This window comes from Mustela erminea, chromosome 17 (assembly GCF_009829155.1).
Source record: "Mustela erminea isolate mMusErm1 chromosome 17, mMusErm1.Pri, whole genome shotgun sequence".
NCBI lineage: Eukaryota > Metazoa > Chordata > Mammalia > Carnivora > Mustelidae > Mustela > Mustela erminea.
The window spans coordinates 23,052,096-23,067,669 of record NC_045630.1 but is presented as its reverse complement, the minus strand read 5'-3'; the positions used below and the strand labels follow the sequence as shown (position 1 = coordinate 23,067,669).

Here is a 15,574-nt window from a genome sequence, read left to right as displayed (position 1 = left end):
GTTCTCTTTAAAAACAAGCCTGCCCTTGACCCACCAGAACCCTGGGCCTTCCAGAACTTTCTGTGTTTTCCAAGAATGACCTGGCCATAGCTACATGTGTCCCTGTCCTGCGTTAGGCCAGGAAATCCACCCTGCTTTTTTATGACCTAGCTGTGTTGCTTCCTAGGGCGGTGACACAAGCAAGTTATTTCAATCTTTCAGAAACCCTTGTCTTATCTGAGAATGAAGATGATTCTGCATTATAGAATTTGTTGTGAGGGTGAACTAAATTTGCAGTTAACTCAGTGCCGGCACATCAAAGATGTCCCTCTGGTGTAACCTTCTAGAATTCCCTTCCTATTCTGTGTTCGGCATTGCCCCAAATCCCTGGATCCCCAGATGCAGAGAAAATACCACCTGGTGTCATCCTTTGAGGGGCTTATCACCTGGGGAAGGCAAAAAACCTTGCGTATACGAAACACAAAATTAGAAAAAAAATTGACTAACATCTGCCAAATTCCTGTTTTGTGCCAGAGAAAGAAAAAAGATCCGGCATCTCATTTCTTGCATGTGGAAGATAGCCCAGAATTGAGACCCATCACGGGTGCATAAAAGCCCAGTGCTGGGGCTCTAGGCCATTCTTTTCCGGCTCCTGCCTTGTGATGATTTTATTTACTGACTTACCAAGTGATTTGAATCCTCCCCATTCCTGTCCTTTCAATTTTCTGAGGTAAGCTGGACTCTTCTGTTGCCTGGCTACCAGGCAGGTGGTCCCAAATGTGGAAAAAAAAAGCTGTCCATCCTTAGAAATTGGCCACGGATGTCACTGCGGGAGGACAAATAAATATAGAACATCAAGAGATTATTCACTTAGAACCCAGCCTCTCCACCATCTCCTCACTGTGATGCACCAGATCAATTAAAGGCACCGTAATTCAGTGTGTCAGGGAGGTTGGGAAGAGAACAGGTCCAACCTCTCCCACCACCCCCCTCCACTCCCCACTGTCCACATCCCCTCCCCCCACCCCCTCACCCGCCGCCCCCTCCAGCCCTCACCCTCCTGGCCTCTGATGGGATTTGTTCTTCCCTTGCCAGGGATATAACTTACTGCTGCTTGTTTCAAGAAAACCAATTAAGAAACCATAAATTGCGGTCGACGAGAAAGGTCACTGCACAGGCTATAAATACAGGCGTTTCTAAACTCCGAGTGCAAGTCTGCAGCGCATTCTCTCCTCCATACCCACGTCTTCCAAAGCAGAGGTTTTCCTGGGGTAAAATGAAAGAATATCCAGCCAGGGCTCAAAAAGGCATCCCCTGGGTCTTCATTCCGCAGCCTGCCGTGTGGAACGCGCTGGGGAATTCGAAGCCTCTCGTGGGACTCTATGCCTTACGTACCCCAACCCAGACTCCAGGTTTGTTTTTGTTTTTCCCCATAACAGTGATTTCTTCGTGGTGTCTAAAGTGTGTATGAGCTCAAGGTTAAAAACTCGGAAAACACTGAAAAGCACATGGGGAAGTAACTCCAATCCCATTCCTTAAAACAAACAAAAACTATTAACATTTTACTATAGATTATTCCAGACTTTCCTCCCTCCCCAGACTGTAGGTGCACACATTTGTTTTTCTTTACAAAAACATATTTAAAGGGTGTCCTTCAGTAACACTGGTTTGTAGCCTGCTGGCGGAGGAGTATTTATGTGAATTTTTTTTATGGTATTCTCTATGTTCCCTAATGTATGTGACTTTCTCCTGCTGTTCAGCATTCTGATCACTTCTGGACTGTCCCCCAGATACACGGCTGCAGCGGACATTACTGACTTGATGTTTGCATAGAACCATAATTAGTTCTTTGGGGGTAAAAAAGTGAAGTAGAGTTGCTGGACCCTTGATTTTTACAAGCGGTACATGTTGCCAGATTGCCTTCTGGGAAGGTTAAAGGCACATACACTTTGCTAATGTATGCTTCTGGGTATACCCCCCGCCCCCCCTCCGCCGCCCCGCGTTGCCAAAAACGGACTCCTCAGTACACATTTTTAAAACATGGACTGCTTTGTTGCAGTAAAAACAAAGATGTCATGTTGTTTTAGTCGAAATGGTCATGTAACAGAAGGCTCCTAGAACCACCAGGAACTTAACCCTGAAATGGGCTCACCCCTGCCCACTCCCCCACCTCTCCTTTAGCTAGGCCCTTCTTAGATTCTTCCCCTCAGGAGGGTGGCAGTGACAGACAGCAGTGGGGTCCCAGTTTCCCCAGGGTGGATCCAGAGCCAGGTACAAGTTGGTTGAAGGGTCTGTGTTCTGATTAGCCCGAAAGAGGAAGGACCCTACAGGGCCCACCACTGTGGTCAGCCGCAGGCCCCAGGGGTCATCGGCAGAGAGAAGTGCAGACTTGAGCAGGAGCCTGAGCTAGAATGTGGGCTCAGCTGCAGGGCTGGGCTCTTCTGCTGCCCCACCAAAGCCTTTGGCTGGGCAGCAAAGCGCGATCTCCGGGCCGCATCTCACTAGCCACCTGCGTGTAGCGCCCCACCGCCTGCTAAGCCCCTTGACATAACTGGGTCATTCAGTCCTCAAGACAGCCCAGTAAGGAAGATACAAGTATTATCCCTGTTTACAAAGGAAAATATCTGAGTTCAGACATTGAATAACATTCTCAAGGTCACAAGGAGAACCAAGATTTAAATGCAGTCTTCAGACCCCCTATGTGGAGCTTTCCAGTGTGATCTGTGACATATTAGGTTCCTGGCATTTCTGGGCCCAGCATCTCTGTCCTTGTCCTTACGCATTAGTGTGAGTTTCAGGGCCCTCTCTGAAGGGTCCCGTGGTGGGACGAGCTGGCTGGGACAGGCCCTGTCTGCATCCCGCCCCCATCAGGCTTGCTGTTAGGAAAGGGGAGCAAGGCCTCCCCCAGCACCAGGGATGTGGGATCGTGGATTAGAATAAGCCCATTAGGCGAACCCTGACATCTTTTGACTTACCAAAGCAGTATTATTAATAGGATTTTAAATGAGATAATTTAAAAAACGTAAGTGGCCCATGGAACCAGTGATATCAAGCCCAAAGCTGTCTTCTAGTTCCTAAACTTTCACCCCAGGCTCCTCTTAATTTACAGTAAATACAGTAAACTGTTTGGCTGTGCTGTTAGCCCTTTGAGCAAGGAGAGCTCACCCTAAACACAGATGTTCTTGTGACCTGCTTGATCTAAAGCAAGCAATGACAGCTCACAGCACCTGCCGGTGCGCGCGTTCACTTGTTCACTCATTCCGTTGGTATTTATAGAGCCCGTACCTTATGCTGGTCCCTGACCAAGCAGGAGGGATAGGGAAATGAGCAAGACACATACCCTGCCCCGAAGGCCCCCTCCCCTTCACTCTTGTGTGGTTACGTGGGTCTGTAATTGAAAAGCGCACAACACCGAGAGTGGTGCTAATAGAGGATACACAGCACCTGCTACAGGCCTGGGGTGAAATTGGGAACCCCTCCACAGAGCAGCTTTGCATGAGGAGGGGGCTGGAGGTTGACAGCAGGGTCTAGACATGCCCCTCCACAGCTACCCTGGAGTACCAGGCGGCAGGCAGCGGGACGGAGTCAGGGAGGGACCCGATCAGGTGTGTTTCAGGGAGCTGAGTCTGGTGGTAGAGTGAAGAAGGGACCCGGTGGGGAAGGATTGAGGATGGTAACCCTACAAGGAGCCCAAGGCGGGGCCGCATCCACAGACCATGGGAGGCGGTGGCCGTTGGCCTAGCTGAGAGCTGTGGTGCCCAAATCCAGTGACCCCTGGGGAGCCCTGTGGGGGGCATTTAACCCTGGGGCTTCCCACCTGCAAATATTTTGATTTTTTGGTCTGGGTGGGGTCTGGGGTCTGCATGGAAACTGAACTTCCCGATGAGCAGGGCCAGTGTGTCCTCCAGCTCAGAGATTCTGGGGACGATGACGTAATAGGTTGGCTTTGTAAGTTGTAAAATGCTACACAGATAGGAGCGATCATGTTTCCTCAGGGTTCTCTCCGAAAAGGTAATTTTGCCAACCGCCACCTGACCACTCCTCTCAGTGTGTGAAGAGCAGCAGGTTTGACCTTCAGGCTCAAACCCTTCTGCCCCTGTTTCGTTGCTCCTCCAGCCTCCGACCAGTCAAGGAGAAAAGGGATTCTTCTTCAGTCAAGGGAAACAAGAAGGGAGCCATTTTGAAAGTGAATAATCCTCCTCCTTTCCCACGGCCCACTCACCTGTTCCTATATTTGGACTATCCAAGTGATAGTCCTCTGGTTTTTAAAGAAGACGGTGACTGCCAGACTGCACTGGTTAACCTTTCAGAGCCCATTTCCCTTCTCCCAGGGGGGCTTCCTTGACATAAACCTCATAAGGAAAACCTACTCTGGCCCAGACCTGCTCATCCACTGGCCCTATGGCCTTCTGGTACATGCCAAAGCCTGGGAGGATCCTTACCGAACTCCAGTGGGCTGAGCCCATATAAAATCTATGTAGGGCGTGTGGGCTTTGGTGCCTGTGCACTTGGGGAGAGATGCCAGCCCTGCCTCTGACAGGTTGTATGGGTTTGGACAAGTAATTTTATTTATTTTTTAGAGATTTTATTTATTTATTTGACAGAGATCACAAATAGGCAGAGAGGCAGGCGGAGAGAGAGGGGGAAGCAGGCTCCCTGCTGAGCAGAGAGCCCATGCAGGACTCCATCCCAGGACCCTGAGATCACAACCTGAGCCGAAGACAGCGGCTTAACCCACTGAGTCACCCAGCCACCCCTGGACACGTAATGTTAATTGCTGAGCCTCAGTTTCACCATCCCTGGAGAGGGAAAAATAAAACCTACACCCCAAGGATCTTGCAAGATTCAAAGGAATTGACGCATGCTACGTTTCAGGTATGACGCTGCATAAGAATATATAATTGTGGAATTGGAGCTTTTGGAAGGAGCAACATCTCCAAAAGTAAAATGTTCAATTCTGCAAACAAGTGCTTTCTGGCTTTGTGACTGTTCTCAAGCAAGGCTTGACCCTCTAGCTCACTTCACTTATCTGGTGCTTATACACATCTGGAACAAGGAACTGCCCCTCACTGGGCCCTGAGTGCAGGGCACAGCCCTTGCTATCCTCCCCTGTCCCTTAAGACAGCCTCCTCAGTTAGCACACATCAGCCACCAGCCTCTAGGCCCATGCCAATGCAGGCGACATGGTCTCCTTGTGGACGTGACGGTCCCAGACTCCCTTCTGTAAGCCCAAACAAAGATGGCTCTGGTTGGTCATGACATCAATTTTTCTTTAACTGCATGAAAATTTTTGGTTACTTCATCTGAGAATCTTCCAGTGTGTTCCCAGGAGAGGAGATCAGGTTCTCTCTTCTCTTCTACAATCCTCTTTCATCTTTCTCTTTCTTTTTCATTTTAACACATTGTTAGGTCCTGAATCTTATCATCCAACTAGGAGTAAGTTTGCCTGGAGGTGTTCCTTAAAAGAGAATGACAAAGAGCATCCTGGATGAGACTGTCAGTGACTAAAAACTCAATATATTTGCAAGGTGATTTAAATTTCAAAGTATTGTCACACTATTTTAGTTGGTCCACAGAACCATCCAGGGAGAAAGGTAAAGTCATTTAATAATAAAGTCATGTCATCATGCCCATTTTTCAGACTCAGATATGGTTAAGAGCCCTGCCCAAGATTGCACACCAATAAATGGCACATACTGGACTTGAACCTGGTGCATCTGACTGCCAGGGTCCACAAATAGACCAGTCTGGCTTGAGATAAATACTCATATTTTGGAAGGTAGGGAGTAATGATGGAATGGTAGGACTGGGACCACATTTTGGAGGGATGAGCTGATGAGACTGTGTTTTATGTGGTGGGTGATGGTGAACCCCAGGGTGTTTTAGAGGGAAGGGACATGCCCAAAGAATGATTTCAAAAGGTAAATACAGCAGCATACAGAAAAGATGGAAAGAAGGAGAGATAGGTAGGAAAGAGACAAACCATTTGAAACATGACCCTTAACTCATTTATTCTTGTAATTTATTCATGTAAATATGCATGGAATGTCTATTCTGTATTAGGTGCTGAAATGCAAAATTGTGTTCTAGCTCCTGCCCTCAGGCACTCAGACTCCAGTGGATGAGATACAAAGATATATATTTTTTTAAAGATTTTTTTCATTTATATGACAGAGGGAGAAGAGTGATCACAAGTAGGCAGAGAGGCAGGCAGAGAGAGAGGAGAAAGCAGGCCCCCCACTGAGCAGAGAGCCCGATGCAGGACTCAATCCTAGGACCCTGAGATCATGACCTGAGCCGCAGGCAGAGGCTTAACCCACTGAGCCACCTGGGCACGCCAAAGAGATAATATTTTTAAAAAAGAACACAGTGTGATAGGCGCTGGCAGCTTGAAGGAGGGGACAACAGGCCCTGCCTTGGGAAGGTTTTATAGAGGAAGTGGAACTTGAGAGAGGTGGAGGCAGTGGTGGAAAAGGACTATCATGAAGAAGGAAGCATGGAGTCACACAGTTTTAAGGAACAGAAATATAGAATAAAACAAACCCTTCTTTCAAGTGACAGGTCTTCAAATATTAGAAGTTATCATAGCCTCTCCTCCCATTCTTTATCCAACATCTTTAGGCAGACTCAACAAGACTGATTTCTCCAACCATTGCTCACCTAATTGTTTGTAAGTCTCACTGGCCCCTCTCTAGGAATGGTCCATTCTCCGTATTCTCCAATGACAGGAGATATTCAAAGCCCTACATATATTATGTACATTACTGTAACCACTTTGTTAGTGATAACATAATTAAAACCTTAAAAAAAAAGCTGCTTATGCTTTATTTGCAAAATTCCAAGAGTCTATAAACTAAACTAAACTAAAAATTAGAAGGCTCATCATGCATTTATATACCAACAAATTGGACAGCCAACAAGAAATGGATAAATTCCTAGACACCTACAATCTGCTAAGACTGAATCATGATGGAATTGAAAATCTGAACAGACTGCTTATTATGAGGAGATTGAGTCAGTAATCAAAATTTCCCCCCCAAAATAAATGTCTAGGGCCAGAAACTTTTCCAGTAAATTTTATCAAACATTCAAAGAAGACTTAAGACCAATTTCTTTCAAACTTGCAAAAAAAGAAGAGGAGAGAGCTTTTCCCAACTCATTTTATGGGACAGATTATCCTGATAACAAAACCAGACAAGGATGCCATGAAAAAAAAAATTATAGGCTGATATCCCTGGTGAACACAGTTGTAAAAATTCCCAACAAAATATTAGCAATGCAAATTCAACAAAAACAATTAAAAGATCATATGCCATAATCAAGTGGAATTTATTCCAGTGATGCAAAGATTTTCAACAGTTTTCTGCATACCAGTCAATTTGATACATCTATTAAAAAAAGAAAATAAAAGTCATAGGATCATCTCAGTAAGTGCAGAAGAGGCATTAGACAAAATTCAGCATCCATTTGTGATAAAACCATCAATAATGCAGGAATAGAGGTAACTACTTCAACATAATAAGGACCATATATGAAAAGCACACATGTAACATCATACTCATGTGAAAAGCTGAAGGCTTTTTTTCGAAGATCAGGAACAAGACAAGGATGTCTACTTTTGCCACTTTGATTCAACATCATATTGGAAGTTCTAGCCAGAGCAATTAGGCAAGAAAAAGAAATAAAAGTCATACAAATTGGGAAGGAAGAAGTAAAACCATCACCATTTGCAGATGACATGGTATTATATATACATGAACCATAAAGAACTCATCAAAAAACTGTTAGAACTAATAAATAAATTCAGTAAATTTTCAGGATACAAAATCAATACAGAAAAATCAATATGCTAGTAGTGAGCTATCACAAAGAGAACTTAAGAAGACAATCTCATTTACAATAGCATTTAAGAGAATAAAATACTTAGGAACAAGTTTAACCAAGGAGGTGGAAGACCTGAATATTTGAAACCACCAGACATGAATGAAAGAAATTGAAGAGGACACAAACAAACGGAAAGATACTCCATGGTCATGAATTGGAAGAGTTAGTATTGTTAAAATATTCATACTACCCAAAACAATATACAGATTCAGTGCAACCCCTATCAAAATATCAATGGGATTTTTCATAGGAATAGAACAAATGATCCTAAAATTTGTATGGAACAGAAGACCTTGCATAGTTCAAGCAACCTTGAGAAAGAAGACAAAACTGGAGGCATTATGCTTCTGATTTCAAACTATATTACAAAACTATAGAAATTTTAACAGTATGACATTAGAATAAGCCTGGACACATAGATCCATGGAACAGAATAGAGAGTCCAGAAATAAACCCACACATATAGTCAATTAATATATGACAAAAGAGTCAAGATACACAATAGGGGCAAAAGAATCTCTTCAATAAATTGTTTTGGGAAAACTGGAGAGCTGTATACAAAAGAATGAAACAGGACCACGATGTTATATTATACACAAAAATTAACTCAAGATAGATTAAAGGGGGCACCTGGGTGGCTCAGTGGGTTAAGTCTCTGCCTTCAGCTCAAGTCATGATCTCAGAGTCCTAGGATCAAGCCCCACGTCAGGCTCTCTGCTCAGTAGGGAGTCTGCTTCCCCCTTTCTCTCTGTCTGCCTCTCTGCCTACTTGTGATTTCTGTCAAACAAACAAAATAAAATCTTAAAAGAAAAGAAATACCATATGATCCAGCAATTTACTTTTGGGTGTTTATCTGATGAAAATGAAAACACTTACTTGAAAAGATATTGGCACTACCATGTTCACTGCAGCATATTTACAATAGCCAAGATATGGAAACAACCTAATTGTCCATTGAAGAATGAATGCGTGAAGAAATTGTGATGTACATATTTAAGGAAATACTATTTAGATACATAAATATATAAAAATATAAAAAAGTGAAATCTGGTCATTTGCAACAACATGGACCTTGAGGGTATGATGCTAAGTGAAATAAGACAGAGAAAGGCAAATACTGTATGATCTGTCTAATACGCGAAATCTTAACAAACAAATGAACCTTCTAAAACAAAAGTGTAGATATGGAAAACACATTAGTAGTTGCCAGAGATGGGTGATGGGGAGTAGGTAGGAGAAATGGGTGAGAAAAATTTTAAATTAAAAAAAATTGAGGGGCACCTGGGTGGCTCAGTGGGTTAAAGCCTCTGCCTTTGGCTCAGGGTCCTGGGATCAAGGCCCACATCAGCCTCTCTGCTCAGCAGGGAGCCTGCTTCCACCTTTCTCTCTCTGCCTGCCTCTCTGCCTACTTGTGATCTCTGCCTATCAAATAAATAAATAAAATCTTTTTTAAAAAAGAGAAAAATTGAATACTTTGTAATAAAAAGCATATTTTGCAAAAAATTTAATTAAAAAACAACATTCTCTTGCTTTTGTGAAGGGCTTATATGGTTTACAATGCCTATATGTGAGACTTTGATTTAACAAATACGAGTACCCATGATGTACAGAGCCCTTTGCTAGATGCTGTGGGAGTTTTAAGATAGATAAGACAGGTCCCTGCATCAAAGGAGTTTATGTCTGGAAAGGAATTCAGACAGATATTCCATGAAGATATTACTCAGGGTAACAAAGAAATGCTAAAGGGGGACATTTACACAATGGTGCAACATCGTAGGTAGGAAAAGTACTGCCATAAGGAAATGGAAAGTGCGAATTCAGCAAGGCCGTGTGACTTATCTAAAGTTCCACTGACCAGGAACTGAACCTGGGTCTTTTAGCTCCAAGGCCTGGGCTTCTTACCACAGACTCTGCATGGAAACATGTAACCACAGACATCATCCTGTAACTTCCAACAGAAGCAAGCGCATGAGAGGTGGTAGGAACAGGGCATGGGAGAGGGTCATCAGAGTGACTAGAATTACTGAAAAACAAGTAAAAATTTATTTAGAGACACCTGGGTGGCTCAGTTAGTTAAGCATTTGCCTTCAGCTCCAGTCATGATCCCAGGGTCAAGTCCCACATTGGGAATCCTTGCTCAGCAGGGAGTCTGCTTCTCCCTTTCTCCCCCTTTCACTGTGCTCGAGCTTTCTCTCTCAAATAAATAAATCTTTAAAAAAATAATCTAAGGAGGATTTGTAGAACAACAAAGAATTTATAAGACTTTATTATAAAACAGCATTACAGAAAGTGATGAAAATAAAGGGAAAAATTATCTACAATCTTTGCACATCACTTCCTCCCCAGCCCAGTACCATATAGTGCATTCTTTTATTCATTTATATTCTATGTTTTGCCTGATTGTGATCATATTTTACATGAGTTTATGACCAAATTTGTCCTCTTAAATGTTTCCCCATGTTAGTATAACATGTTCGTAATTATAACTTGGTAACTATACAATGTTTCATTGAGTGTTATCCATAAGCAAATAACTTCCTTGTCACTAGATATTTAGCATTTCCATTTTTTCCCCTCAATTATAAATAATACTACAAGTTAACTTTTTCTCTGTTTCTAGCTTTTCCCTTATTTTGGATCATTTCCTTTTGGATATATTTCCAGAAACTGGAATGTTGGGTCAAACAATATGAACACTTTTAGGTGTTAATCTCATATGCCAACGTTTAAAAAAAGATTTTATTTATTTATTTGAGAGAGAGAGTGAGCAAGCGGGAGAGAGAGAACATGAGCAGGGAGAGGGGCAGAGGGAGAAGCAGACTCTCCACTGAGCAGGGAGCCTGACTTGGGGCTTGGTCCCAGGACGCTGGGATCATGACCTGAGTGGAAGGCAGATACTTAACTGACTGAGCCACCCAGGTGCCCTCATACACCAACTTTTAATGCAAATAGAATCTTACTCTACCTCAACTCCATGGGAGAACTTTAATTCATTTAACTTTTGCTCTACCGATGGCTCTTTATCAAGTTTTTGCAGTTACAAATAATACTACAAGGAATGTTCTTGTACCCGTATTCTGTGCACATGTGTATAGCTATGGGATGGACTCTTTAGAAGTAGAATTGGCTGGGGCAAACTGTTTGTACCTTTCAAATTTGGGCACATATTATCAAATTGCCCTCAGATTGGCTCTGCTGGTTTATACCCACCAACAAGTGCATGCAAAGACCCGTAACCCCCACCTTCAACAACACTGGTCTTTCACATTTTAGCCAATCAGATGGGCAAATAGTGCTACTTCATTATTGTTTCAACATATATTTCCTGATTACTAGGAAGATGAACAATAATTTAATTGACTTTTGGGTTTGGGGACTGTCCATCCATCCTGATCATTAGGGTACAGCTTTGTTTATGTAACTTTAGTGTCTGTTCTGGGGAATTCCTGTAGTGAAATTCCTCCTTCAGAGAGCCTTAAACTTGAGCTTTATCCCACAGGCAAATGCCCACGTCATTAACTCAGGCAGTAGGGGGAGGGGTTGGCTCAGTTAGTTTGTCTGAAGGCCTAAGTTTGATGCCCAAGGCCATCTTCTTTCCCAAGGTCCAATGCATCTGATAGAGGGATTTGCCAGAACTCTGGTAGGAAAACCACTTGGTTTGGATGTCCTCTTTGCCCTCTGTTAGGGGGTCATAGGTTGTTGGGGTTCACCATCAATCTGCTCCCCTCAGCTTCAACTCATCCAGAAATTCCTAATTGGAGGTACACCATCCTGGTTTCCTAGTGCTGCTGTTAAGGTTATGTTTTCATATGTCTCTACTATTTCAATGAGATGTTGGGAGATAGGAAAGATAAATACAGACTTTTGCTCAGCTGTTTAAAACTCGAAGCCTTTGTTATGTATATTCCTAAAATAAATATTGCCACATATTTTCCCACAGAGTTCTACAAAATTTTCATCCAGCGATATAGAGTATTAAACCCCAGTCTAATCAGCACCAGATATTATAATTTCCCCTAATTTGGTAGAAGGAAGAAGTATGTCTAAATTTGTACTTCTTTGACTATTAGTAAGATTGTATATTTCTACATATGGTTTTTAATTTACTTCATCCTGTATAACCATCCATTTCTGCACTTTGCCCATTTACCTATTTGGTCTTAATATATTCCTTTATCATCAAACTATGCTCTCATATTTTTTGTAGCTAATTTCCCAATTTATTATTTACCTTTTCGTCTATTTTTATTCTGAGTTCTTTCATATGTAAGTTTGAATTTTTTTTTTTTTTTTTAATTTTATTTATTTATTTGATAGACAGAGATCACAAGCAGGCAGAGAGGCAGGCAGAGAGAGAGGAGGAAGCAGGCTCCCTGCTGAGCAGAGAGCCCGATGTGGGGCTCGATCCCAGGACTCCGAGATCATGACCTGAGCCGAAGGCAGCGGCTTAACCCACTGAGCCACCCAGGCGCCCCTGTAAGTTTGAATTTTGAATGTAGTTAGGTTTTTCTTCTTTGTAACTAATTTTTCACTAAATTTTCACCTCGCCAGTTTGGGGTACAAGTGAGTTCCTAACTCTTTATTCTCTAATTAATTACTCAACCTTCAAATGTTCTTGTTGGCTGAAAGCTCCATATCTTCCTCTCGAGACCTCTCTTACCTTCTTTCCCCAACCCTTAAGGGTCTTAGTTAACCCAGAGGAGGCTACTCCTGTTTTTAGATACAAAACCAAGAAGGAAACGAGAAATCCTGCTGAGTCGTCTTGCACTAATTGATACTACATGACAGACTATTGAATGTTAGCTCTATGTTGTCCGTGGACGTGTATGTCCACTGCTGTGGCTAAGTCCTCCCTGCAGATGTGGTGAATAGGACATGGTCTCAAGTTAAATATCTTGGTTCCCATAAATCATTGTCCCCCAAATTCCCTTACTATATGCTAAGGCAACTAGAGAAGGAGAAGCTTCTGGCCCAAGCCAGGTGACATGTCATCTCTCCACAACTGTTACGCCTTTGTGTTAAGCCTGAATCCTTCACAGATACGCCCTGCCCCCCCAATCCTCTGCCTCCACTCCTGTAGTTCTTTACTTCCAGCAGACCTTGGTGAGGGCCACTCCACAGGATTCTGTAACTTCACATCTTGGGCAGAAGGAGATAAAGTCTTGGTTTCTGTCCTCTAAGAAGAATCTTGGTATCCTTTTGCAAATTCATACCCTAAATTTTCAGCTCTGGCCTCAAGAAAAGTGATACACTTTTCATCAAACTACAAAAGGCTTGGGTTACCTTTCCTGGAGGTCAGTGGATGCCTATTCATTTGGTCAGGTTGCAAAAAACAGAAGTCACTCTACATATTGAAAAAATTTTTTTCCTTTTTCTAGTTGTCTTTATTTTTGTTGATTTCATTTCAGCTGTTTCGAGGGGGTGTATTTAATACAGGGGATTAGGTGCTTACAAATCATTGGGAGATCCAAAGGGCAGGATCTAGGCTGAGTCCCTTCAGATGAGTCCTGGGATGATAGGATCATGTCAGGAAGTGGAGTGTTCATAAAGCTGAGACCGTGGCTGCTGGCCATAGCTGCTCATGGCCTTAGCTGTATTCCAGAGATCAGGAAGCTGCCACCACAACTGTTGGCTTCTGAGCCACACAGATCCTGCTGGATCCACCACTGCAAAAATAGATGCCACTCGCCCTGCCTTTTGAGAGACACTGAGACTCTGATAATCCAGAAAATTCCATGTCTAATAACCTCACTTACCATCAGCCAGCAGAAAAGCAGTTTCTGCTTTACTTCCACTTCCCAAATCTCATGCAAGTACATCTGATTGGCTACACTTACATCATGTCCAGAACCCTAGATACAAGGGAGTCTGGAAAATGTCACATTTAGCATTCTGGCTTTGGCCTAAGACAGGCAAGTAGGAGGATGGGAAAGATGTTGTGCTCCACCTACCACACCAGTCATGTATATTTCTGTGGCAAAAAAAAAAGGCTACTCAAGTGATTCTCCCACTAGGAAAGAAAATCTGCTGCAAAGTGACCGTGCCCATCTAAGGACAGAGAAGCATTGGGCATAATTTTCAGAGTCTCACATAACCCAGCAATACCTTACACATCTAAACTTAACATCCCTCCTCTAAGGTCTTTAAAATATTCTATTAGAGTGGATGATTCCTGGGTGAAATAGTAGAGGTGTGTGGCTGGGGGAAAGGATTCCAAGAAGAAAAAAGGGTCTATGGCCATAGCTGAGACCTGGTCCTTCACCTGCTGTGGATTTATCAAGCAAAGGGGCAAAGTCAGTTCAGTGAATCAGCGCCAATCAGTTCAACCCAGAGCATCCTGTTCAGATCCTTGCCTCCACATCTGATGGGTGGAGATATATTGGAGCTCATTCTGAAGATGGAGACAAGGATGGTGGAAAACCTGGCAGTTATGCCACCTGGGGAAAAGCAGAAGGAAATGAGAAGGTTTAACCTGAAGAAAAAAAGAAATTGAGGGGGAATATCTCCATGTATATAATTCATTCATTCATTCATTCATTCAATCAGTGACTGTTTTACTGAGTCTTCTTTGTTTCAGGCACTCTGCGAAGCAGATACAGAGATAAAAAGATCATTCCTGCTTGAACCTGGGCTGGCAATTTTGCAAACGAGGCAGATTTTTTGATGATTAAAAACAATGATAAATTATGAATTATAAATTATGCCAGTGCTGCATAGGAGGTTTCCATAAGGTAGAGAATAAGAAGGGTTTACCTCTTCCTAGAGGAGTCAAGGAGGGGGTTCTTGAGCTGATTCCTAGAGGAGTTATAGAAATTTGCCAACTAGGGTGGAGAGGGTGGTTTAGGAAGTGTAATAGTCTGTATAAGGATGGAGAGATAGGAGAGAGAGTGGCTTACCTAGGAAATGACATACATTTTTGGTATTATTGGAGCAAAAGTGCAAAGAGATAATGCCAAGAAATAAGGGTGGACCAGGATTTAGGGACTGTGCTCCTCCTCCTTCCTCCTGGGTGTGTAGTGTCTTTATGTCTCCCAGCCTCCTCTGTGGTTGGGCATGGCCTGTCAACGGCATGTGAGTGGGAGTGAGTGCTCCCCTTCACAGTCTGGCCCACCAAACCCTTCCTGCAGTGATCGCCCACTCTTCCTCTGTCTGGATGGCTACAAGCAGACTCACTACATGGGAGGACCCTGAGTCTCTACATGATCACATGGAAGGCCCAGGTCCCAGATTTGGGGATTTTTCTGTCCCAGCATCTAGCAGAGCATGAAGGACCTCATATGCCCTGCTGTCTGTCTTGAGATGTTGAGAACGCTGTCTTTTGAAGAGAGATAAATCTATCATAAATGACCGTTGGGGGTAAACCTGTTTGAACAAATGACAGTTATAGACAGGCAACTTTCAGTTCATCTTCTTTTATCTGTTACCCAAATGTTGTCTTTCTCCCTCTCCCCTCTCCATCCACCTCCTCCAGAAAATTTAATAAATACAGAAGTTGGCTATATCCAGTCACAAGGCAGCCACGAGCATCAGCACCTCCTCATGGTACGCTCCTTCTCTTCCTCTCCCTGCCCTTCTCAGCTGTTCCACATTGGTGTCTCTCCCCCCTGGGACTCTGGGCTCACTGGCCGTCTCATGCCATGCTCCTCTGCTACATTAGCCTGCGTGCAGCAGTGCAGGGGGAGAACAAATGCACCCTCACCATTCCTGGCTC

The 15,574-nt window shown here is 43.4% G+C and overlaps 1 protein-coding gene across 4 annotated transcripts in view; it reads left to right on the top strand.

Moving 5' to 3' along the window:
* FAM163A (family with sequence similarity 163 member A) overlaps nt 1-15,574 on the top strand; it is a 76,967-nt gene that overhangs the window by 38,199 nt on the left and 23,194 nt on the right. Inside the window, exon 2 of one of the 4 annotated variants that reach the window (XM_032318763.1) lies at nt 1,075-1,391. The exons of the other annotated variants lie outside the window; for them this stretch is intronic. The gene's annotated coding sequence lies outside the window, so the exon portion shown is untranslated. The remainder of the gene's footprint in view (nt 1-1,074; nt 1,392-15,574) is intronic. 4 annotated transcript variants of the gene reach the window in all.